Source organism: Neofelis nebulosa, chromosome 3 (genome assembly GCF_028018385.1).
Source record: "Neofelis nebulosa isolate mNeoNeb1 chromosome 3, mNeoNeb1.pri, whole genome shotgun sequence".
NCBI lineage: Eukaryota > Metazoa > Chordata > Mammalia > Carnivora > Felidae > Neofelis > Neofelis nebulosa.
Window position 1 is genome coordinate 179,394,193 of NC_080784.1, and position 26,752 is coordinate 179,420,944.

Genomic DNA, 26,752 nt, shown 5'->3' on the forward strand with positions numbered 1-26,752 from the left:
TGGGAAACGTTCTTTGCTTGTTTGCTTCTGTTTTCCAGTCCATTTTGTAAGAAACATTGAAAACAGCTCTCCTTCAGCAAGCAGGGATGGTTTTATACTTTATTCAAAGCTATGTCAAATCTGCTCTTTGTCATAATGTAATCTGCAGGGACCTTTGTTACCTTGTACAGGAGAAGCAAGTACCCTAGATATCTTAATGAGACACACACGAACTCTGAAGAATGGGAAATTAATCCATACAACTTTAGATGAAAGCGTTAGTATTAACTTTTCTAGGAGCCCAGTGGTCTCACAGGTTGTTCTTTCCAAAGGAAAACAGATTGTTCCCCTTTGCTCCAGGCATCACAAATAAAGAGGCTTGATGGGTATCTTTGGATTTTCTATGTAACATACAACATGTTTAGATTCACTCTCTGACCTACTTATCAGGTAAGCCATGAGGATGCTAGTTTTGAATAAACATGAGGAAGGAAAGGCTCTGCATCAGGTCCAGTCTATGATTCAAGCTGTTTTGCCCTTGCACTTCTAGCAGACAGACTGCTACTTGAAGAATCTATGGCAGATAAGGATGTTCCCTGAAGCCCCACTGGGAAAATCACAGTACCTACTTGTAGACTGTTGGAGCAAAGCCATGTCCTTTTCTGCCAATAACTATCTTTATCTAGAAACATATCAGGACCTATAACTCCTGTGGTAGAAATTCAATGCTTAATCTAGGACACCAAGTACATTAATATTTGCACTGCCCATCACACACTAGGTGGTATATGATACATCAAATCATTAAATTGTGCTTATACCACAGGATTTTATTAGTAAAATGAAACAGGGTATTTGACACCAGGCTCAAGCAGCTAAAAAAATCGTGATGAAGACTCATAAGTAGGCACCTCAGACTACTATAATAATTAGTTCTGATATTTTGCGGTCTCCTTTTAAATCAATACTTAACAGTTTTCTTTCTCTCTCTTCCTTCCTTCCTTCCTTCCTTCCTTCCTTCCTTCCTTCCTTCCTTCCTTCCTTTCTCTCTCTCTTTCTCTCTCTCTTTCTTTCTTTCTTTCTTTCTTTCTTTCTTTCTTTCTTTCTTTCTTTCTTATTTGAGAGACAGAGAGAGAGAGAGAGAGAGAGAGAGCAGGGGATTGGGTAGGGTAGGAGAATCTTAAGCAGACTCTACTCTCAGTGAAGAGCCTGATGTAGGGAATGATCCCACAATCCTGGGATCATGACCTGAATCGAAATCAAGAGTTGGACGCTCAACTGACCGAACCACCCAGGAATCCCACTAGTTTTCTTGAAACAGAAAAAGGATAAAGCATGGCATTACAGATGCTTCTACATGGTATACTGAATGACAGTAGTGAAGCACATTTTCTCAGAAGATAAAACGTAAACACAGGACATCTTGTTTTTCACTTTGTAAGTTAGATGCTTGAGGAATGGATTAGTACTACCTCCTAGGTAATGGTTGACAGAGTTGTGTAGCCATTCAGTGACTTATTTAGAACAAGTAGAATAAATAGAATAAACTTAACAGATTGGCAACAATGAGGTCTGAAAAATAAGTATGTAGATGAACTTCTTGGAATAGGCAACAGAAGAGGTCTTCCAATATAAATAATCAGTTAGACAAGAGGAACAATTCTCTGTATGCTAATCATTTTTACTCGTCTACTCTGGTGTTTGCTCAGTGAACCTACATACAAAGAAGCCATAACAATAGGGTTAGAGAATAAGATTTCATCACAATGTTTCTTTTTTTTTTAAATTTTTTTAATGTTTATTTATTTTTGAGACAAAGAGAGACAGAGCATGAATGGGAGAGAGTCAGAGAGAAGGAGACACAGAATCTGAAACAGGTTCCAGGCTCTGAGCTGTCAGCAAAGGGCCAGACGTGGGGCTCGAACTACAGACCGGGAGATCATGACCTGAGGCGAAGTCGGATGCTTAACCGACTGAGCCACCCAGGCGCCCCCATCACAATGTGTTTCAACCTAACTCAAATTGACCTGACTAGCCACCCTTGCTGGGTACCAAACTTGTAAATAGCAGAAAACGATACTGAGTTCTTGATTTTGCACGACTCCCAGATAGAACTGTTAACCAGCTTGGTAAGAAATGATTACAAGGTACCCCTTTATTCACTGAAGAGGCAGGTGTTTATCCTCTTGAGCATAACTAATCTAAGTATGTTTTTTCTTTCCACAACTCAAACAATTCTGCTAGCGTCATCATTTATTTACTTATTAATTGTTTCATTCATTACCACGTTAACCCTATACAACACTGCCTCTGATAAGAGAACTCATTTCACCATGATATTATTAGGCAATGGGTCCATACCCAGGCAACTGGTCTTACTATGTACCCTATACCCAGTAGCAGCCAACCTGATAGAACAGTGAAATGGCCTCTTGAAAGTTCGGTTATGAAACCAGATGGGAGACATTTTGAGAGGTTGGAGTGTTAACCAATAGAATATGGTATTATCTTAAACTAGCAGCCAACACATGATATTTGTTCCATAGTCAGAGTTGAGGGCAATGGGTATTAGGAAATGAAGGTAGGAACGGCCCCAATTATAAATACTTACCTATTTATGTTTATATTTTTGTTTTTGTTTTTGTTTGTCTGTTTGTTTGTTTGTTTTGGCTGCCTCAGCCATGACTTAGTGAGTTTGGAAGCTTCCACTTTCCAAAGGAGAAAAGCTTCCACCAGGTAACATATCTTTAATTTTATTAAACTGATTGCTGAAACTTTCCACTGGATACACTGGCCTTCTCATGGATCAAAAATGTAAACATGGGAGTTACTTTTCTGGCTAGAGTGATTGATTTTTGTCTTAGTCAGCTTGGGCTGCTGTATAACAAAATACCAGAGATGGAGTGGCTTAAATAACAAATATTTATTTCTCACCGTTCTGGAGGCTGTGAATTCTGAGCTCAGATTTCCAGTAAGACTGAACTTTTGTGGATTGTTGTCTTCCTTGCTTACAGAGAACCCCCTTTTTGCGGTGTGCTCACATGGCTAAGAGAGAGCTCTAGTTCCTTCATCCATGTATATGGGCCCCAAATATTCAGTCCACAACAGTCTTGGTTACCAAGAGAAAATTAGATTGCTGCTATACAAGGGGTGCAAAGTGACTCAATTAAGAGGATCTTATGGAAACAAAGATTTGTTACCCATTGAAGTAAAGGACCAGTCAAGCCAAAATGCTGCCAGACGATAAGGTGAATGTGAAATGATGGAAATGCCTTGTTTTATGCAAATCTGGGTTTTTTTGACTCATAAGTTTAAAGCATACAAGTCTGGATTTTTAAAGAAGTATGTCACCCAAAACAAAATACTGCAATGAAATGAATGCAGAAACATATAGGAGAATCGAGTTGTCTTCAGTTAAGTAAGACATTAGGCTATTTGCACAAATGTAAACTGGCAGGATTCCTTTCAATTCGATTTTCATTTTTGAGAATAAGGTTTTTTTTTTTTTTAAATCAAAATATGTAACATGAAGTGAGCTTATTTTTATTTCAAATTGACCAATACATATTTTAAGAATTAATCAATTTTATTTATCTTTTTAATTTTTTTTCATTTATTTATTTTTGAGAGACAGAGAGATGGAGCACAAGTGGGGAGGGTCAGAGAGAGAGGAAGACACAGAATCTGAAGCAGGCTGCAGGCTCTGAGCTGTAAGCACAGAGACCAACATGGGGTCCGAACTCACAAACCATAAGATCATGACCTGAGCCGAAGTTGGACGCCTAACCAACTGAGCCACCCAGGCGCCCCAAGAATTAATGAATTTTAATTTTAATACAATAAATAGTGATACATTTAATCCACATAAGCAAAAACTGCTCATATTCCTCAACCTTGTAAAGTGTGTGGGGTAGGTGTTTTTGTTGTTGTTGTTGTTTTGTGTTTTTTTTTTTTAATGCTTAAAGTATTTATTTTTAAAATATGTGAAGGAGGTCCTTAGAGAAAACACTTTGAGAACTGCTAATTAAAAAAAAAAAAATGAATATAATTTTGTTTCCTGACAAAATCCTCATTATGTAAGTATTTCCTACCCCTGGAATTTTTGAAATATATTTTTTAAAAATCCTTTACGTTTTATAGGGTAATCACACATACACAAAAATAAAATGTAATCTTAGCAGTGTTACAATAGATGTGAGACTAAAAGACTAACTTCGTTCAGAAAAAATCCTCAGAGTAACAGTTGAGAATCAGTTTGCAAAGTGAATGATAGTGCCTTTTTCTCCAAAGTTGGGATCATAAGGATACCACTAATATTAGTATCTATTAACTTTATTTCCATTTTATAATAAGGATGGCAGTAGAAAAAACATTGTGTCACAGCCACCAAGAGATCAACAGTAAATATGTCAGAATTTTAGCAGGAGAAAGAGGTAAAAGATACGAAAGACATTTTGTGATAACAGAAACCTTTTTTCAGGTGATGAAAATAATTTATATTCATCACCATTAATAGGAGTTATTACACATATTATACAGCAGAGAAGACTGTAGTTAAAAGAAGTAAGTTGCAAGCTCAAGGTCCAACACCAAGTGAATAATGGAGCCAGGAGTGAAAAACAATTAGATCCACGTCCAAGGTCTCTCCTTTTATCTTTACATCACACAATAATTTTGTCCTAACACATTAAAATTGCTCTGTTCACCCCTGGCATATACAATGTATATTTGAATATTCAAAAAAAAATTTTTCAACGTTTTTTATTTATTTTTGGGACAGAGAGAGACAGAGCATGAACGGGGGAGGGGCAGAGAGAGAGGGAGACACAGAATCGGAAACAGGCTCCAGGCTCCGAGCCATCAGCCCAGAGCCTGACGCGGGGCTCGAACTCACGGACCGCGAGATCGTGACCTGGCTGAAGTCGGACGCTTAACCGACTGTGCCACCCAGGCGCCCCTGAATATTTAAATTTTAATCTCTTTATTTCAATTCTATTCTACATGTATTGCAAAGAATGTGGATGGTGCATTGGTGTTAAATTTGTGTTAACGTGCACTGTGAACCTAAGCGAATGGAAAAATCAATAAATGCTAGTGACAACTACACACACACTCTATAAGGCTAGATCAGGCAATCTTTACACCATGCCAACCACACTGTGAGGGGAAAATCTAAGCTAATATATATGACTGAGTGCTTAGGGAACATGAAACAGATTATAGATTTTTAAAAAGGATTTTGACTTCCACGAACATTCAGTGGGCTATCACGGGGCATGTGGCTAATAATACAAGGCACATTCTTGCGTTAGTGTTAATAGGGTTGGACTGGATAGAGATAAGAACCATAGTGGCAACATAGACCCCCAGCTTTCCTAAAGGTCTTATAAAACTACTTTTAAATTCTGTATTTCAGGAATCCCTTCTCAAAATAGCCTTTCTCCATCTGCCTCCTGTCACTAATGCTTGGCACAAGTAAAAGAGCAGCGTCTTACACAATCATCCTGGGTGCGAGAAAGCATAGGTTTGGAAGAGAGACTTTGGAACTCAGGGTGTCTGGATTATACAAAGCTGCACCGCTTACAAACTGAGTGACTGGGCAACTTACTTCAACCATCTGTGTGTCAGTGTCCTTGTGGGCTGAAACAGGCATAGTGATGGTTTCGGTCTCATAGCTTTTATCTGATTAATGACAAACTAAATGACCCTGAGACAAGTTTAAAGGGCTTAAATTTTCATAGTAGCATGGATTCATTGTGGCAGATACTTTTCTGGGAGCAAGGTTTGCTCAGAGAAAATACAAGAGTCAGAAGTGGAAACTTTTATTTCTGAAGTAAGGAGAGAGGATAGGAACATACAGCACAGAATGAGTCCTGAAGAATAAAAGGGATTCAAAACTGCATACCTACCTCCGTGCATACATCCACGCATGGTTAATCAGCCGTCGCCCAACAAGCAACCACACAACTTCAGTGGCATGCAGTCGTACGTATTTATTTCTTGCACATTTGTGGCATTTAGACGGTCTTGATAGGGCCTTCTTGGGTTTTTCTACTTAGTTAGTTGGACTCTATCTTGTACCTGCAAATAAGCTGCGGTCCAGTTATTGTCCGGATTTGACTGGGATACCGTATCTGGAACACCAACATGGTTGCCTGCTCCTATGGCCAGATACCTAGCTGCAGTACACACTTTTCACGGTGATGTGCAAGAGAGGAAGCCCGATTTCCCAAGCGCTAGGTCGGCTCACATCTGCTAAGCCTGTCATTGGCCAAAGCAGATGTGGTACTTTGAGTAGTGGTCCCTAAAAACAGATGTCCACATTTCAGAACGGGTGAGTGTGAAGGTATTTGGTAAAAAGGTTTTGCAGATGTAACTGTTCAAAGAACTCAAGATGAGATCACTCCGGCTTGTTGTGGCTGGTGGGCCCTAAATCTAGAGACGAGTGTACTCAGAGAGAAGAGGGACAGACACAGACGCAGAGGAGTAAGCCCTGTGAAGATAGAGACAGAGACTGGAATGCTTGAAACAATTACCAACTGGAAGAGGCAAGGAAATGTTCTCCCGAGAAGCTCTGGGAGCAGTTGTAACCCTGCTGACAACCTTGATTTTGAACTTCTGCCATCCAGAACTTGACAGAATGAATGTCTGTTGTGTTAATCCACCAAATTTGTGGCAGTCGTTCTGACAGCCCTATCAAATTTACGTAACAGGTAACGCGGTTGAACTTAGATTCAAGTCGTTAGCAAAGTAAGCACTGTTCACTGTGAACAGGCACTGTAACATTGAATGGAAAAGGGCTGAATACAGACAGGTTTGAAGGACTAAGGTAAATGCACCACATCCGCCAGCACTCAGACTCTACTCTCAGGAAAATGAAGAAGCTTTATGACACTTTTGTTTTCTAAGTTCTATGAGACATTAAAAATAAATCACTGCCATGTACTCAGATGCTATATCACTTGATGCTACTTCGATTCATTACACGTCTAGTATAAGACTCAAAGGGACCCCCTATGATCTCTGCCTCCTAGTGATCAAGTGTTTATTTTAATCTTCTTTCTTCAAATGTAGGTGGGATCTGTGACTTGTTTCTAACCAACAGAATATGGCACAGGTCATGGGACTCCCACGACTCTGTTACCTAGAAGATTTCATCTTACCAGTAGACTAGCTCTAGAGATTTCTCCCTTGCTGGCTTTGAAGACGTACGCATCCATTTTTAGGAAACTCACACAGCAAGTTGCTAATGGAAGCCTCCAGGCCCTGAGAGAGGTCTCTACCTATCAGCCAGCAAGAGGCCAAGGAAGTTCTGTAGACACGTGGAAGTGAATTCTGCCAACAACCCAAGTAAGCTTGGAAATGGAATCTTCCCAGTTGAGGCTCCAGATGAGAACACTGTTTGATGAGGACACACATTGCAGCCTTATGATATCTAGAGCAGAGGGTCCAGCTAAGCTGAGCTGAGATTCCTAACTCACAGAAACAATGAGATAATGAATGTGTGCTATTTTAAGTTGCTAAGATTATAATGATGTATTAAGCAGCAATAAACAAATAATATAATATGAAAAGGGACATTTTCATACCCCATTAATCATAAATTAATCTCAATATTGAGGAAATGAATCCAACATAATCCACAGTTCTAAGATTTCTTTGTTTCTAAATCTGGCACAGGAATTTAAATAAAAGGGACAGTGATGAATTTTGAGCATGCTCAGCAAAGGAGTATTATAGTACAACAGTGGAAAACTGCATCCTGCGAAAAGAGGAGATTTATTTAGGGTAGTGAACAAAACAGGTGGAGAAAAATATTAGCTCTCTTCATAAATCTAGAGATTTTTTTCAGATGGAAGAGGGTAGTGGATTCATTTTGTACTGCTCTGGAGAGCAAAGCCATGGCTAATGAATTGAGATCATAAAAACACAATGAACTTTCTAAGGTAAATAAATGTAGACAATTAGAGAATAGGCTATGAGGTAGAATGGTGAGTTTTTTTGTTCCTGGAGAAATTTACGCAAAGATTGAATGATGAGAGATACATAGATAGATAGATAGATAGATAGATAGAAACATGATGGGTGTATAAATGGATGGTGAGACAGGCGGATAGTTGGATAGATGGAGATATAATATAAACAGAGTGATACATGGAGAGATGGAGGAGAGCGGTGTGGCTAAATGAGCAGATATAGCTATAATTAGAAATTATAAATTGACAGAAATTAGAGATGATATATAGATGATAGATACATAGATGGACAGATAGCTAGCTAGCTAACTAGATGCAGATAGATAGATTCATGACGCATACATGAAGTATATTGTCTACGTTTTTCTCAACCCTCTTCTTCCTTGACTCCTAACAAATTTCAAGTGTTTTCTTTCCTACTGATATCTTGCCTTGGGGATGAAAATACTGTAAGCAGTGTAAACTTCTTTGCTAAAAGCGTTATCAGAAATACACTATGTACCATGAGCAAAGGGGAGTGATAGCCTATTTATCAATCAATCCCATTCCCCTCAATGGTTGATATATTTCTTTTCTAGACTAATTTGTTTGTTGGATGGTGAGTGAATTACAAGCAGCACACGTTGGAATGCTTACTCTATCAAAACAGAAGTCAGCTGCTTTCTACAGCAATGGCTCATGCCAGCTGGCTAAAGAATGGCATTGGCTCCAGCTGTGTTTTCAAGCTACACATTTCATGTTTTACAGTCCAATCAGATGCACTGGCACTGAATGAAATGGGTCCAGAAAATACAAGAGAGGGTGAAATGAATAGGAAGAGGATAATGCTATGTAGTGAAATAAATTCTAGTCAGGATTCGAGTTAATCGGACACATTACACACAAATATTCACAGTGAATAATGTGAAAGCATTATTTCAGGTTCTATAAAGTCTTTCATATGCAGATTTAGTTAAATATACATATATTATATACATTCATGAGTAAGTTGTACAAGTTAGGAAAATGTATGAAGAGATGTCAGCTTTGGATTTGTCTTATTTGAATTTTAGCAAATTATCCTTGTATTTCTTTAGCACTTAAATAATCCATTCAAGGGGCGCCTGGGTGGCGCAGTCGGTTAAGCATCCGACTTCAGCCAGGTCACGATCTCGCGGTCCGTGAGTTCGAGCCCCGCGTCAGGCTCTGGGCTGATGGCTCAGAGCCTGGAGCCTGTTTCCGATTCTGTGTCTCCCTCTCTCTCTGCCCCTCCCCCGTTCATGCTATGTCTCTCTCTGTCCCAAAAATAAATAAAAAACGTTGAAAAAAAAATTAAAAAAAAAAATAATCCATTCAAATTTTAATTTTGTTTAATGTTATAAAAACAGAGTGACTTTTAGATTTCGAGTTAGTAACTGTTAATATAAAGTGTCTATGTCGACCAAATCTCAACCCTCTGAATACTCTAACATTTTCATGCATCTTTTCAAATATTGAGCACCTACTATGTGCCAGGAACTAGACTAAACATATTATAGAAGAACATGTTATAACCCTTACTTTTAGGAAATCACAAACTGAAAGGAGACACAGGAATAAATATTAATGATACATGGTAGGTGCTGGGATACAAGCTTTTCACTAAATGCAAAGCCTCAAAGAAAGGGAATAGTCAATTCTCTTTTGAGACTGGCAGTGTTGTTTAGAGAAAATAGTTTTACTGTGTCCTCTAGCGTGGGTAGGAATGACTAGGAAGAGAAAAGGAGAATGGCAGGAGGAGTTGCCAGGCCAGGGAGGCAACATGATGAATATTTAAAGGTCATGGTCATTTGGAGGAAGAGTGAGTAAAATGGTATATCTTCTTGCCCAGGGAGATCTTTTGATGCAGTTCAGAACGAAATGGAGAGAGGTGGAATATGAATGGGAAAGAGGAGAGAAAAAAAAAGGATGAAATGAAAGAAAAAAAAGGACATGTAAGTATGCTAAACTAGAAGGTGGCAAAACAAAATGAAGAGAACTAAAAGGGAAGGGGAACTGCCAGATGTACAGATGTGAAAAACATCATTCATCACTTTCAAGTAGTATTTTCTTTTTTCTTTTTTTTTTTTAACGTTTTTTTATTTATTTTTGAGACAGAGAGAGACAGAGCATGAATGGGGGAGGGGCAGAGAGAGAGAGGGAGACACAGAATCGGAAGCAGGCTCCAGGCTCTGAGCCATCAGCCCAGAGCCCGACGCGGGGCTCGAACTCATCGACCGCGAGATCGTGACCTGAGCCGAAGTCGGACGCCCAACCGACTGAACCACCCAGGCGCCACTCACGTAATATTTTCTGCAACCAAGATAAAAGAATTATATAGTCATATGTTTTGGGTTGTACCTATGTTTTAATGGTTTTTTTTTTTCAAAAATTAAAACTGAACCATGAAGAAAATGGCACCTAGTAATGCAATTTCTATGGGTTAATTTAATGGTATCCCTATTCATGTTCTAAGATTTTTAAGGGAATTTTTAACAGCTCTATTATTTATTGCTTATATTCATCCACCCATTCATTTACTTGACTATCACATAATTCATCTATTTATTCAAAGAGGTTTTATGAGCCTCTTTGAATCTAGGAAGAATGTCAGATGTTAGGGATAGGACAGTGAAAAGAATGGTCCAAGTTCTTGCCTTCTAATGAAACTGCCTTTTCTAACTAAAATGATATCAGACTTAATACGAAACTGCATATTAGAACACAAAATTTCAAATCATTTTGCTTGCCATTTAGAATTGTCATCACTTCTCGTAATTACTTTCATGGACACTGGCTCTTACTTCACCTCTGGAGAGTTCTGATTTGGCTACAATGATCATGTTTCATTTTTCTGAATGCAAATACAGATATTTGTATAAGGTGGTTTTGAACGTTTATTCTCTTTGTGATGTATTTTAGGCCACCTTGCCAAGGCCTTTAACTGAATAGAATTGTTATCCCTATATTTATCTAGTTATAATAATCAGTACCCTTAATTTTTATGCCAACTTTTCTCCAGAAGCTGCCACAGGAGGGTCATGGCAATTGAAAAGCTACAAAGAGGTGGGAATAATTACCGTGACCAACTTGTCATCAGAACAAATTCTATTAATCCTCAGAGAAAGTCCTGGCAATTCCGCCACATTTCTTTCCCACTGGGAGGGTAATGCTCTTCATCCTTTTTTCCTGCTCTCTCTAATTGCCGCCCCACATTTACTGTTGCGACTGCATTATTGGCCGGTGACCTGATAGTTTTCTCCCGCCTGCCAAATGGTTAGCAAACCACAAGCAGGCTGCTTCCTTTTCTGGAGGCAAAATTACCATACACAAACATCCGACTCAGGATAAGTAAATTACCTTGGTCAGTTGATTTACAATTTATCTGGGGCAAGGTTTTGATAGAGATATTAAAAGGGAAGTAAAATTGATGATACTGACAGAAAGCCCAGAATTCACTGCTTCTGCCAACAGCAGCCACTCTTCACACTCCACCAGGCAGGTTAACTCAGCCTTTTGGCTTATTGGATTTTTCCATTTCCAACAGTTTCATTTATGCTTTGGGCCTTAAATAACCTTCTTCTTAAGGCCCCATGTCCCCAGTAGAGTACAGCCTTGTGTATAAGAGAACAGCAGCTCCATAGTCCCCTGGGTGTGATTTGCAATCATATTATCCAGTCCCTTCCTTTGATTCCTCCTATTCTCCAGTAGGTGGTAGACAAGCAGTACTGTGACTACTTATTTAAGCTGCCAGAAAATGTGGGAATAGAAACCAGGGTATTTTTCCCCAGGCCAGGAATAGATCAGAATGCATTAGGTTGTTTGCTGCTTTATTCCTTGTTCTGGTCATCAGATCCTCTTTAAAAAGAAATGTATCAAGTCACATGCTTGTAAAGCATTACAAATGCTGGTGCAGTAGTATTATTCTAAACTAAACTAAATAAAATAAAAATAATGAAAGGACAATATAAATAGTTTTCTTAAGGTGGACTTTTTGGTTGTGAAAAATTTGGTATTTTGAGAAAATCAAGCAAAAGATAAACGATGCTATGTACCAGACTGCAGACCAGGTCCTTCTTCATATAGTATCTTTATTCAGTGTAGTTAACAACACGTGACAGACAGAAAATTCTTACTAAATTTACTTTAAATTTATCTTCTACATTTTCTCGCCAGGGTTTGAGAGCGAGGGTGGAGGGCTGGAGACAGAAAAAAGAGAAGGAAAAGAGAAGGAGAACGGTAGGACATGGCATATTTGGGAATGTGATCATGGACTGTCCTTAAAGTGTAAACTTTGGGGTATTACAACGGAGTATGAAACTTCCAAATTGTCCAGGTGACAGATCTTTTTCTCATGGGAATGTAATACGGTAACATTTTTCTTATTAAGAAGAATCAAACAGGGGTGCCTGGGTGGTTCAGTTGGCTAAGTGCCTCACTTTTGATCTTGGCTCAGGTCATGATCTCACAGTCCATGAGATTGAGCCCTGCATGGGGTTCTGTGCTGATAGCACAGAGCCTGCATGAGATTCTTCCTCTCCCTCACTCTCTGCCCCTCCCCTTCTCTCTCTGCCCCTCCCCCTCCCATTCTGTCTCTCTCTCTCTCTCTCTCTCAAAACAAATAAATAAACTTAAAAAAAAAGAGAAGAGCCAAATCAAATAATTACCTTTTTGGTTAACATACTACGTTGAAAAACTCTTGCTTGATATTGTTTGTTAAATCATCATGTAACTTTCAATTACTTGAGAATATAAGGAATTGTCTAAAAAGTAGAAGTCAAAGCTTTAAATACTATGCAAAAATGGAAGTTTGATAACTCTGTAAGTGTTCCCCTACATTGTGCTTTCTCTATAATCAATGTTAACTAAAAAGTATGGTTCCTTCTTGACAGAAGAATAATCATTATTATTTTATGTATGTATGTATGTATGCATGTATGTATGTATGTATGTGTGTGTGTATTTATTTATTTTAGAGAGAGAGAATCCCAAGCAGGCTCCATGGCTGCAACTCACGAAACTGTGAGATCATGACCTGAGCCAAGATCAAAAGTGAGGCACTTAACCAACTGAACCACCCAGGGACCCCCAGAATAATCACTATCGAAAGCAAAAGAGAAACCCAAAAATTGGCTTGGCTATGGTCATGTTCTGACTTCATTGTGTAAGTGTGCCATCGGTTCCAAATCTTCAACTCCACAGTCCTCATGTCACTTACTTGATTCCCATCTACTTCTTTGTATCCAAATTCAACCCCCCTGGTTGCCTATATCCTTAAACCCTATTTTTGCATATGGTTCCATTCCCCAGTTGAAACATCTAGACTTTATTTTTGGCCTTACAGGGCTTATAAGTTCACTTGAAATTATGCACTTAATGATGCCCTACTGTATTCAATTGTATTCATTTTATTTCTGTCCATGCTCTGTGACAAAATTGGACCTTGCTTGCCCTTACCATCTCATTTTACTTTTTCTCTTGATTTTTAACTGATATTCTGGAATGTGGTCTGACTTCATCTTCAGGGTTTGTGGTACCTCAAAAGCAAATTTGAGTGTACCAATCACTTGTTTATGTTCGCTATTCTGTGTCCACACTATTAATTCCATCTTTAAAATACACACTCCCAATCCCCAGCTTCCCCAGTATGACTTTAAAGCCACGATCCATATGGCACATATCAGGGCATAGAAATGAGAAAATAATCTTGCTTGAATTTAATTTTGGCAAATCAGATTTGAGACAGTAAGATTTCGAGACAGAGAATTTCCTTAAGATGTGCCTGATATTTAGTAAAAGCAAGGTATCCTTTAATAGCTTAGTGTCCATTTATCCTTCTTGTTCCAATGGACATTTAAGGTTTCCATCTTGACAGAGAGAAGAAAACTAATGCAGATGATTCAGAAGCAATGGCATCTGTGAAAACAGGATTACAGGTGGTAATGTTGAATTTACTGAGCTTTGTAATCATGGAAAACCTGCCAGTCAAGGAAACTCTCCCTCATTTTGTTCTTGGACATGGCTTGCTATTAAAAAACAAACAAACAAACAAACAAATCCACTCTTTTCCATATGACTCAGCTAAAATTCACAAATGTCCCCTTTGCTTATCTATGACAAAACCGGACATAGACCTACAAATTCGTAACTATCATCTCGTAAATGAATAGCTGAACTGCTTTGCTCCCACTAATTAATCAGAACTAAATGCTTATCACCTGACTTCAGTCAATATCCTCTACCATCTCCTACTCCTGAAATTGACCCATCCTCTGCCTGACCCACTGTAACAACCCTTCCATAATGGACCCTCTCAAAAACAGGCAGGTTTCCAGATGAGCTTTCAATGACCTTACCATTCAATCATGCCATCCTTGCTCATACCATTTCCCTAAATTTGGTTTCATAATCTTCAGTGACCTTTTTTATAAAACAGAAGATCTTTCTGTCTAATCTTTGCAATGCCAGCAGATCTCTTCATCAGAATATTCTCCCTATTGCAACAGACTCTCTCCCGTAGTGTAAAAGTTCCTGTCACCTATTTTGCAATAGGCCTTTTGAATACAATAAAGTCTTTCTTTATCTATATACGGAGGTTTTTTTTTTTTTTTTTTTTTTTTTTTTTTTTTTTTTTATTTAATAGTTCCTGGTGCTATGACTTGGATCAAGATTGAACCACACCTATGGATTCCTACCATCCCTACACAGGTTACGGTGCCTTGTGTGTCCTTTGAACTCCCTTGCTCCTAGGCAATTCAAGGATCCTTCAGTGAGTTCAATTCTCAAACCAGTTTTCCAGACATCTTTTTGTTTGAAATATGGCAAGAAATTACTTTTATTTTTTTCAGACAAAGAGACTATTCTTTTTTTTGCTCCTTCTCTGTGGACGCTGCTGTATATCCTAGGTTCCCCACATCTGGAGATCATACAGGTTATTCCCTCCTTTCCTTTGACCCCAGAGATTCCCTAGCAAAAGTTTTTTTTGTTTTTTTTTTTTGTTTTTTTTTTTTTTCTCTTTGGTTTAACTAGCTGTTAATCCCATAGGTCCCATAGGTAACTCTCACTCTCATTTTCCCTCTTCTCCTGGTGACTGTGTGCTTTGCTATTATAAGATTAATTCATTCTAATACCTCTGATAATGGTACTATTGTCCATCTTTTCTGCAGTTCCCTTGAATCTTAATATCTGACTCTTTTCAATGCCTCTATCTACTCCATCCCTTTATCCACCTTTGCTGGATGGTTCTTTTCCCACTCTAGCCCCTCAATTCCCTATAGTCATTTCAGTTTAACTCCCTTTCCTCTATTAGTGGCTCTCAACAGGCTTAAGGATCCCAAGAGCAACCATTAGAACAAATAGGCTAGATGTTTTACCCACTCAAAAGGACTTTGGAGACCCCAGGATGGCCCCCTAGTTTCTCCTCAGTCTTTGACCTGAAATTTAGTCTACATTCTCCATAAGATTATACATCGTGATGAATTAACTCTTAGAGGTTTCCTCCACAATTATTGGTGGGGAGCAAAATCAACGTGTCCCATTTCCAGAAACATTCCTCATAAAAATGCGGAAGTGGGGAAAAGATAGGGGTCAGATCTTTTATATAGACCAGTAAACTTTTTATTTTTGTGTTTATTCCTAAAACATAGTTAAAATTTTAGAGTTGAAGCTATAAGTTGTTATTTTTGTCTGTCTGTATGTGTATGTATACTTGCTTCAGATTCTGTGTCTCCCTCTATGCCCTTCCCTCACTCTCACTCTGTCTCTCAAAAATAAATAAATGTTTTTTTTTCTTTTTTTTAAGACAGGGAAAGAAAAGGAATTTATTTATTTATTTATTTATTTATTTATTTATTTATCTGAGAGAGAGAGAGAGAGAGAGAGAGCAGGGGAGGGGCAGAGAGAGAGAGAGGGAGAGAGAAAATCCCAAACAGGCTCTGTGTTGTCAATGTGGAGCCCAATGAGGGGCTCAATTCCACAAAGTGTGAGATCATGACCTGAGCTTAAATCCACGGTCGGGGGCTTAACTGACTGAGCCACCCAGATGCCCCAAAAATTTTATTTTAATAGTAATTACATTTTATAGTATGTCAGCTTGCATAAAGTTTTCAAGAATTTTTTTTAGTAATTTAAAACCTGAGACTTGTGCTAAATTAAGTATACACAGTACGCAATATGTTTTTGTTAAGAAAAAAAGGGTAATTTTTCATGAAGTAAAATAACTATTTTATTCCAGAATGAGAAAGAGAAACTTTAGAAAAATACTTAAATAGATATGGAAATTTGTGGAAATTTTTCAGAAAGAGGATTTTACTTGCCATGGTCAGCATTGGCTAAGGTTTGATGGGTTCGCTTGTAATATTTCTAAATGAGACTTAGCATAAAATATTGTACTCATAAAAAAAAGTAGAGTTTGGTTTTCTCTTCATTACAATGACAAAAATGTTTTTGACTACTGGTCTCCACTTAGTAAGAGTTTGTAAAAGACACTTCTTTACATTTTTAGTTATCTGCCTTGAAGGCAAAGATTCTGCACCTAATAGAAAAAAGAGATTTTCACACACTCCTGTCTTTGAGATTTCTAGAGGATCCTTGGAAAATCACAAAAGGTTTGTTCTTTCAGTTTGTGAAAAAGAGAGGTATTAAAATAACTTTATTTGATATGTCATGAGATGCATAGGAAGTGTTGTCATATCAGAAGAAATACTTCACCTTCCATTGGTTAAATATTTACCTATAGATTTAGGTAAAATATTATTAACATAAGTATTTCAGAAATTGAATAAAGTTCCTAGAGCTCTAACACAATCCTTGCTATCCATAATATTTTTAATTATCAGAGTCCTAATGATGATTTGCCTAATATTAAATAACAGTATAGCATTATCAGTCATAAGTACATTTATTTTTCAAAATGTACCATGCCACAGAAACAAATTTCCTTGTCAGTTGGCTTATTTTTGTACTGAACGTTTATCAGCAATTTAAAATCATTAGTAATCTACAGATAGTTTTATTTTGTTTTACTCTAATATGTCCAAGATTGTGGTTACAATCAGCCACAATCCAGAATTCAGTAAAAAAGGACTTTGTCAGAGATCCATGGTAAAGACTGTGCCAGGTATTTGTGAGCACAGTTTCTGATGTCACTGCTTAAATAATTGTAAGACCCTACCACTGAATGAAGTCAGGGTTCCGAGAATTCTAATTGAGAACCTGATGGATTCATTAGACTGCTAACCCAAGATGGTTGAAACAAGAATTAATTGCACAGGACTGAAAGAACTGATGAAGGATGATAATGGGTTTCATTTGGAATATCGCTGACACTTTAATGGCCAATTTTTTTGAAATAAGGAACCTCTTTCTCTTTTCTCTGAAGCTACCTATAACTCATAACAATTTAATATACTGTGATTTTGTAAATGGAAATGAAACATTTATGTTTTTTCTCCCTGCTAGATCCCCTCCAGAATTTGGAATCTCTTATATTCTTATCTACATGGGTTCGAGAAGAATCTGGCCTCCTGGTTAACAGAACATATTGGAAACATTGGTTATATAACCAAGGCTTTGAGTTCAATGTCATACTTAAGAAAGATAGTTGACTCAGGTATGACTAGACACTTCTAAAAAACTATGGTTGACTTCATGGAGCCAATGCTTATAAAGCCCTCTTGGGAAAACTGGCTCAGTCCTAGCCTGGAATGTTCACAACCTTACAGATGAAAAGGAAAGCAACTTCTTAGCAAATTCAGGAACCTTAAAATATTTTGAGGTCATTGTGAAGAAAGTAATTTACCCAAATTGATTGGTACCACAGGTTAAATCTTAGGATGAGTTTTTGGCTTGGCTTCCAAGCTTCAAGAGACTTTTAAAACTTGAATCTGAGATCCTTTATGAAAACATCTAGCAAAACAAATTTATAGAGGCCTATATATTAAATTACCATTCTTGCTGTACTTATCTAAATAATCAGGTTGAATCCTAATGAGATCAGCCTTGTTTTATTATCAAGAATAACCTTTCTTTGGCATTATCTTTGATCTAAAGGGAGGTGACTATACGGAGAAATTTTGTTTCAGTGAAAAACTATAGCACACTCTAGTGGATTACCAGATTCTGGCCCTATTCACTGTCTTGGAGCTATTTTGCCCCTCTTTGTCATGTGCGAGGAAATGATAGATATGAAAAACATTTTGTTACCTATCCATAAATTGGATCAAAATCTGTGATCTTGCACCCAGTGTCAATCTTTGACAAAAAGTCAATTCTTCCAGTTTCTTTCAGTGTCTATCATCCTTTGAACACACACACACACACACACACATATATATATATATATATATATATATATATATATATATTTTTTTTTTTTTTTTTCTCCTTCTCTTTTTAGTGAGAACTAAAATCTGACTACCTGAATCTTTACGGGAACTTCAGGTTGCCTGTAGGTTTACTTTTCTCCCAGATCTGAAGAAGTTCTGTGATATAAAGCTCAAAGACTTGATATATACCTCAGAGGACTCATCACTGAGGCCGGTCATGCATGGGCTGGACTTCTCCATAACTGCTGCTGGGCCACTGAGGAACTCTGGCAAAATGTTTAGGTCATTCATGCCCTTACATGAGAGGTAACTATGGCTGTGGAAAACATCACCAAGAGCAACCTCAGCTTTAAAAACTCAACAAGCATACTGAAAAATGGAAAAATTTTTAGTTCATGGACTTAAACTTTCATTTTCCTACATCACTGGGTAGTTGATATGTCTTTGGTTTTGCACTAGCGGTTGGTTTGAATAGAGAAGCCATATCAAAAATGTATTTCTTCAAATTCTAGAATCACCATCAAGGCTGTAAGATACCCACAGAATAAACAATACACAGAAATTTTAGGGAAACACCTACCAGTATCTCCCATTTTCCTCTGAGTATGTGTTCATTGACTTATGTAAAATTTAATTTTAATAAGTTAAACTCCTGTTTTGATGTGACTACACTGTATCAGAAGCTGCTTTTGTTGATACAAGAGTGGCGGGTTCATAGCTCCAACCTCTAAACTCTCCTGTTTTACCTTAACTCCTAAGAATTCAGAACTTCTATTGAGCATTAATTCATACCCCCTGATCTAGCCCAGCCACCCATTCAATAATCTGATACTATATAACAAATATGGAAACAAAGGTATTCTTATTAGCACACATAATTTTTTCATTGTTATTTTTTTTTTTCATTATAGACAAAATTCCTATATTGGTGCTACTTTGGGCTCTAAAATAAACTACTTTAAAAAAGGTTGTAATTGTCAGACTCTTTTGAGTAAGTCAAGAGCCCCCAGAATAAGAACTAGGTAAAGGCTATATTTTTCCTTTTGCATACCTGACTAGGAGTTGACATGCTGCATTGAAAATAAAACCTTGACTAAACTCTATTAAAGTGACAAATATTAATGAGCAACTAAGCACAAAACAACTGTTTCATTTTTTGATGTAAGCTTAGGGAAGTCCCTGCTCTCCGCCCATAAGTACTGTGACAAGCAATTTTCATAAGGGTGCAGTTCTGGGGCACCAAGCCAAATGAAACTTAGGACTTAGAACACCACTCAGAAGACTACTACTTTGTTGCTAAATTCTTGTATCCTGTTTGTAAACTGGAACCTGGATCATTTTTCTAATAAATCCTATAGAAATACAGTTTCATGCATGGAAAATAGTCTTTAACATCTCCTATGCCATTTAGCAAATCCTGAGATACAAATACAGATTCTGATATTTAAAATGTTGCCTATCTATCCGGAACTAAGACACCTGATTAGGTTTTTCAAAAACTATATAAACATTCTTGGATTGTATCCTGAATAGAATGCTTCAAATGCTGATTTCTGTAGTGTGTGGAATGCAATGAATTTATTCAGAAATATTTTAAAGATACCCAGACACCGGAAAAATAACAGGCCCAAGAAAGTTAAAGAGTTGACAGATGACCCAAATGCCATAAAATTATCCTAGCAGTCATGAAGGCATAAATTCAGAGTATATCTAGAAAAAACATTTTACCTATATTTTTAATTGATTGAGTTGGTTTTAGTCAAAAATCTAGCGATTTTTCCAATATATAAGTTAAATATTCTGTTTCTCAGACCTTGTTTGTACCTAGAGGGGCAGAGATAGAGGGAGACGGAGAATCCCAACCAGCCTCTACACTGTAAGCACAGAGCCCAAAACAGGGCTCGATCTCAGGAAACGTGAGATTATGATTTGAGCCAACATCAAGAATCAGACACTCAATGAACTAAGTCACTCAAGCCCCTAAGCCTTTAAGAGTTCTTACTGTTCTTTTGCAAACTATTACCCATTTTAAGAAAAAAAAAAAACATAATGTCAACATCTTATGATTTCTGAGGAAGTAAATTTTCAACTTTAGGGTTTTTTTTCTTATTCAGGCATTTAACTTACTCCATATTTTTTAAAAATTTTTTACCACTTATATTTCATATTCACAAGTTATATTATTTCAAAATGTTATATGTTTGTTCTCACTGGGTTTATGAATAAATATTAAAGATATTTTGTTAATTAAGTGAGATGAAAGTTTCTATTTCTATAAAATAAAAACCTTGTTTTAATTTTGTGTATGTTATTTCATATTTTATTATTCTATTGCAAGGATTAAGAAAAAAATACATTAGCTATCTTGAATATAGAGATGTTAATTATTCTAAAGTGTCAAAATTGCTACGAAATTTTCAAAATATTTTGTGCTAAAAGAATAGCAAATGCTATAATTTGAAGCTAGGGGGAATAATGTACATGAACACTGCTTATTTCTAAGTAAACATGATTAAAACAAATTTATGAATATTTTAACATTTGTAATGCAATGATGTTTTGATCTGTGAGCATATGTTGAACACACAAAAAACCTTCAGCACTTGATAAGGCAAATGTTTTCCTGCGAGACAATAGCTTTTCTTTTTATATATGCATTATTTATTATCAGATAAGTAAGATCAGCATGCTTTGAAGGGGCTCATCATAAAGTGTCAAGGCACTAGGTAACAAATCAATGGCTGTTTAAATGATTGTTTTTCCCTGAAGAACAATATATTTTGGGCTGAAGACCTAACTTCATTATGCCTCAGTACATACTGAGTGAAAAATACTATTTCCGTCATTAATGTGTTTATAAAAGCTTTTTGTTGTCTGCACTGAAAAGTCATTCGGTTGAATTTTTTTCTCGTGATATATTGTCTGGCAGTAAAAGCTAATGCACTCAGTAGCATTTGTAGACTTTCAAATTTTAACTAAATTTTTAAAGAGAGATACGTCTAACTATATTATTAATTATTATGAATTATCATACATCAATCAGAAATGGATATGAATTCAATTTTTTAAACTAAGCATACCAATCTCTCCTCATACATATTTTACACCGCTCAAGGAGAGATTTCAATAGTTTAATTTCCCCACAATGATCACTGCTACTTGAGATTTTCAAGCTCTGCTGAGTTTTCCTGTCTATTATTTTGTTTCTATAAAGATATTTCTAGAGAGAATAAATGAACAACTAATATTTGAACTATTGTTGATGTCATATTTGATTCTGTAATATAAATAATGTAAACTTTTAAAACTTTTTAGCTGATGAGTATTATTTATAAACACTCAAATGTATATACTCTTATTAGTCATTTGTAGCTACTCATCTACTTTAAAATATTTCAATATATATATTATTTATATATATACTGTATACAATTATACATTAATGTCCATGTTATCTTTAAAGTATTCCCTAGAGGGGTGCCTGGGTGGCGCAGTCGGTTAAGCGTCCGACTTCAGCCAGGTCACGATCTCGCGGTCCATGAGTTCGAGCCCCGCGTCAGGCTCTGGGCTGATGGCTCGGATCCTGGAGCCTGTTTCAGATTCTGTGTCTCCCTCTCTCTCTGCCCCTCCCCCGTTCATGCTCTGTCTCTCTGTCCCAAAAATAAATTAAAAACGTTGAAAAAAAAATTAAAAAAAATAAAAAAATAAAGTATTCCCTAGAAGCTATTAAAGTTTGCTGAAACCTTATGAGTAATCCACACAAAGATAGAAATTACTAGTTTCTGATTTTTATTTTTAATTGGAAAGAATATGTAGCATATTAAACAACATATATAAAAGATCAGATACATAATATTAAATATTACATCTCAAAGATATTTTCAGTCTTCCTAAGTTGAAGTCATGTAATGAACCATGCAATAATCGAGACTAACCCTTCTTAATTGTACCATATTCACACACAGTTCTTTGTGGTAGGGTTTCACGACCACAGTATCTTAGTCTCTCATCGGGTGCTTTGGTCACGTGCTTGGTATAGATGTTTTCTCAAACCACGACGCCTTAGGAAAGGGAAAAGCACACACCTGTAGCGGAAGCAAGTGTCATGGAGCATGTGGTTAATCACTGATATGAATGGTGCCTTTGCTGCCTCTGGTTCCTACCCCTATCTTGCTTTAAGTGTTACCGATGTGCAAATTAGAAAGCCCCAAAATACTGGCAGTGAAAACATGCCCTAAGGATACGGGCAGCTCTACCCAGTTGGCAATGAAAAAGGTGTTGTGACCAGAACTGGAACTAAAATTCATCTACTCTCTACAGGTGAGATGTAATTAAAGTTTCAATCGTTCTGTTTCAGTAGTTGTTCTTAATAATCTCTAAGACTGTTATTTGATTTCTACACACTTAGCCTGAGCACATTATGTTTGGAAACAGGGAGCTACCGCCACTGTATTTTCCCAGTTAGTTTGGAAATTCTGACTGCAACGAGCTGATCTAATGTTGCTTTTATAGCACTCCCTTCAATCTACATATCATAATTTCCAAAGAATATTATTTTAATTCATGTTTGGTTTGCCTAATATCTTTTTGCCATACTCTTGTGTTTTATTATAGATTTCCCTGTATTACCCATGTTAAGGATGCATCGGTTTTGATACACATCATCTTTTATTATATTAAAGGCTCAAATTTACCAATTATATTATTTTGGGAAGACCAAAAAACTTCTCCTATCGCAAACCAGAGAGTATAAACCCAACAAAAACATCAAAAAGCTATGTATTTTCAGTTTAATCTTCATATTGTAGTTCATTTTCTCAATTTTAAAAATTTGAGACATATTTTTATGTTGCATTTTTTCAGGTATTTGAATGCAGTAATAAGTACAAATATATATTTTTAGAATTCTTGTAGGATGATTAAGTGTCATCAGGTGGATAATGAAAAGCTACATAATTTATTCTCCATGGCATTTGAAAATTTATGATTTTTTAAATGATTGAAATAAATAAATTCTGGAAAGAAGAATAATCTTTGCAACAATCTTTATCCATTAGAAATCATGAAAATCATTGAATACTAAAAAAATATCTTGTGAATGAGTCAGATCTGTAGTTGAAGATTCAAGAATCATCACACATTTATTTATATAAAAAAATCTCACCTCTGACATTTTATGAAAAGGTAGAAAAACATTTAAAAAGATGATATGTATTTAGCATATAATATTTGTGAGGCAGTATTCTAAATATTGCACATATTACCTTATTTTATCTTCACAAAAATTCTAGAAGTCAAGCATCTTAAGTGACAATTTACACTTTAAAAACTGAGTTTCTGGAATGCTAAACACCATTTTCAGGGTTACTCAGAAACTAGTGAAGATAGAATGTTTTACCCATGTTCTGGGGCGCCTGGGTGGCTCAGTTGGTTAAGCGGCCGACTTTGGCTCAGGTCATGATCTCGCGGTCCATGAGTTCGAGCCCCACTTCGGGCTCTGTGCTGACAGCTCAGAGCCTGGAGCCTGTTTCAGATTCTGTGTCTCCCTCTCTCTCTGACCCTCCCCGTTCATGCTCTGTCTCTCTCTGTCTCAAAAATAAATGTTAAAAAAAATTGTTTAAAGAATGTTTTACCCATGTTCAGAAATCATCTAACTTGTAATTAACTAAGATATATACACTTTATCTCACAATTATATTATAAACTAAAATTTTTAGCATGTGATCTTACCCAATTTCCCCTCTGAAGTACATAAGGGGGCGCCTGGATGGCTCAGTCAGATAAGCGGACAATTTCAGCTCAGGTCATGATCCACAGTTCTTGGGTTCGAGTCCCACATCGGGCTCTGTGCTGACAGAGCCTGGAGCTTGCTTTGCATTCTGTGTCTCCCTGCCTGTCACTCCTCCCCCACTCACACTCTGGTCTCTCTCTCTCCCAAAAATAAACATTAAAAAATTAAAATAAATTACATCAGGAATGATCAAAGTGTTAGGCAGATAATTGGTGCTTCAAATAATAAATAAAACAAATACATTGTGCTTACTGAAAATGTCCAGGGTACGAACATCACGAAGGCAAGGACTTTTGTTTTGTTTTGTTTTCCCTGTGTTTTTCATATCCATTAAATAAAACTAAGTGCATATTAGGTACTTGATATACATTTTTTTTTTCAAGAATGAGTAAGGCCTAATTTCGAAGGACTCATTTGGAAACATCATTCTAAGTTTTTGAATCATTGACTTCTCCAAGTTTAAGAATTAAAATAACAAATATTACATATATCCACAGTTTGAGATATAGTCACACACTTAATCTCATTTATTCCTCACTAAGTATGTGAGAGCAAATACAGGATCAGCATGAAAGGGAAAAAGCTCAGTTTCAGAAAAGTAAAGTGAATTTCCTATGTCTCTTACACATAACACAACTGCACTCAACATAGTCTTGTGTGTCAAAATGTCTCTATTATCATCTTTCTTAAACTCAAAAGTTTAAATGTTGTATTTTTCAAATATACACTGAATATCTCCACTTCTGTCTAAAATATATTGGACTATCAGGATGCCTGGGTGGCTCAGTTGGTTGAGCTTCCGGCTCTTGATTTCAGTTCAGGTCATGATCTCGAAGTTTGTGAGTTTGAGCCGCGCATCTGGCTGCATGCTGACAGTGAGAATCTTTCTTGGGAGTCTCCCTCTCTCTCTCTCTCTGCCCCTCCCCTGCTTGTGAACTCTCTCTCTCAAAATCAATCAATCAATCAATCAATCAATAAAAATACATTGGACTGTTCTGCTAATTTCTTTTTTTTTGCAACTTGAATACCTTGATTAATCTCTAAAACTTCAAATATAGAGCCTGTTGATCATACATAAAAAACTGAACATTGACCAGTGTGTATTTGTCAAGAAGTATTTCCTAACTCTGTGGGTTTTTATTTCTTAGGCCACCTCAAAACAAAGTTTCGTTTCTTTATTTCCGATCCTAGAAGTTAACATATTCCAATCGCATAAGGGGCATTAAAGTTATATAAATAAAACTTAATATGTATGTGTGTGTTCTATAGATGTATATAATATAGATGTAGATATAGATGTAAAACACATATGTAACATATATGTATAAACCTATAATATATATGTGAATATATATATATACATATATATATGTATATATATATAATTTTAATGCCCAATTATATGTTTGCTATACTTACATGTTCAAATTTAGAGGAATAATTGAGACAACAATGTTGCTTACGATATACTTCTCCCTTCCTTATTTTTAATAAAGTGATCCTGAGATCTTAAAGTAAAGGATTCTTAACCCCTCTATAATCAAAGAAAGACAATTCATCAATCTAAAGACACCATTGCATTCTAAATCCTGAATATGATGGCCTAAAGAGGTATGGTGTCATTTGCTTAAGACCAAGTTTTTTAAAGCCAGGGAGACAAGGGTCCAAATTCTTTCATCCTCTTGATGTCTGTGGGTACATGAAAGCCCTTGATATCTCTGAGTATCATTTTATTATCAAAAGTAAAATAGACCTATGAATTCTCATTATTCAGGTTTGTTATATATTTTAAAACATCTGAGTGTTTCATTTGGAATTGGAGCTGAAAGTCTCGATTTATCATTTAGAGTATTCTTTGTATCAGATATACTTTGGTTAGTTTTTTCACTTCTCTTTATCCATTATCACGTTATTGTATCTCAGCTTCAACTTCACACTTTAATACCAGCTCTGTAATAAAGACTGGAATTTCTTGAAGAATTTCTCTTTGAAACTGAGCACAGTGTTAAACTTTGATGGTTGAAGGCACTGGAAAAACAACACAAAAAGAAGTAGGCTTCTCCTGCAGGTTCCACCTGCTGCATGATCAATCAGCAGCATGGATCTGAGGACATATGGTGGTGATCAGCTCCAGCCATGGTCTCTCATCAGTCTCAAAAACAAAAACAAAAACAAAAACAAAAACAAACAAACAAAAAAACCCAACCTGACTCACACTGATCACCACCTTTCTATGGTTCTCTCCGCAAGAACACATGGCTCTCTAGATCTCCTCTCCATAGTGAATCTCCTGTCCACTTGACTCTCTACATGGCTGCGTCCCTGGAATTCTGTCTCCTAAAGTCCTTCCAGTGTAGACACAGCAAACTTCAAACCATCACCTGCAAAGACACACAGAGTCTCTCTTCATACCCCACCAATGGCAGGAACTCACCTGCACTCCCAAGGATTATTTCCTGTTCCTCACCATCAGTGGGCTACCAAACACCCTAGTTGATGAGGTGTGAACACTGGTCTTTTGAAAGGCCCCCTCCTTCCAAGTTGTACCTTTAGGGTACACTCCCTCATCCCTGGGCAATTCTCTTAGAGAGTTATCTTTATTTCTAATTACCCTCCTATCAAAACTTAGTAATTCTTCACATTAAAACATTTCCTTTTAAGTCACTGATGACTTAAGTTCTGTG

General features: G+C 36.7%; 1 long non-coding RNA gene across 2 annotated transcripts in view; it reads left to right on the forward strand.

Annotated features, from left to right (window-relative positions):
* LOC131506218 (uncharacterized) overlaps positions 1-3,988 on the forward strand; it is a 79,754-nt gene extending 75,766 nt beyond the window's left edge. For both annotated transcript variants that reach the window (XR_009258795.1, XR_009258796.1), the window contains one exon: positions 3,610-3,988. This is a non-coding gene — a long non-coding RNA (uncharacterized LOC131506218). The remainder of the gene's footprint in view (positions 1-3,609) is intronic.
* Positions 3,989-26,752: the final 22,764 nt, after the last annotated feature.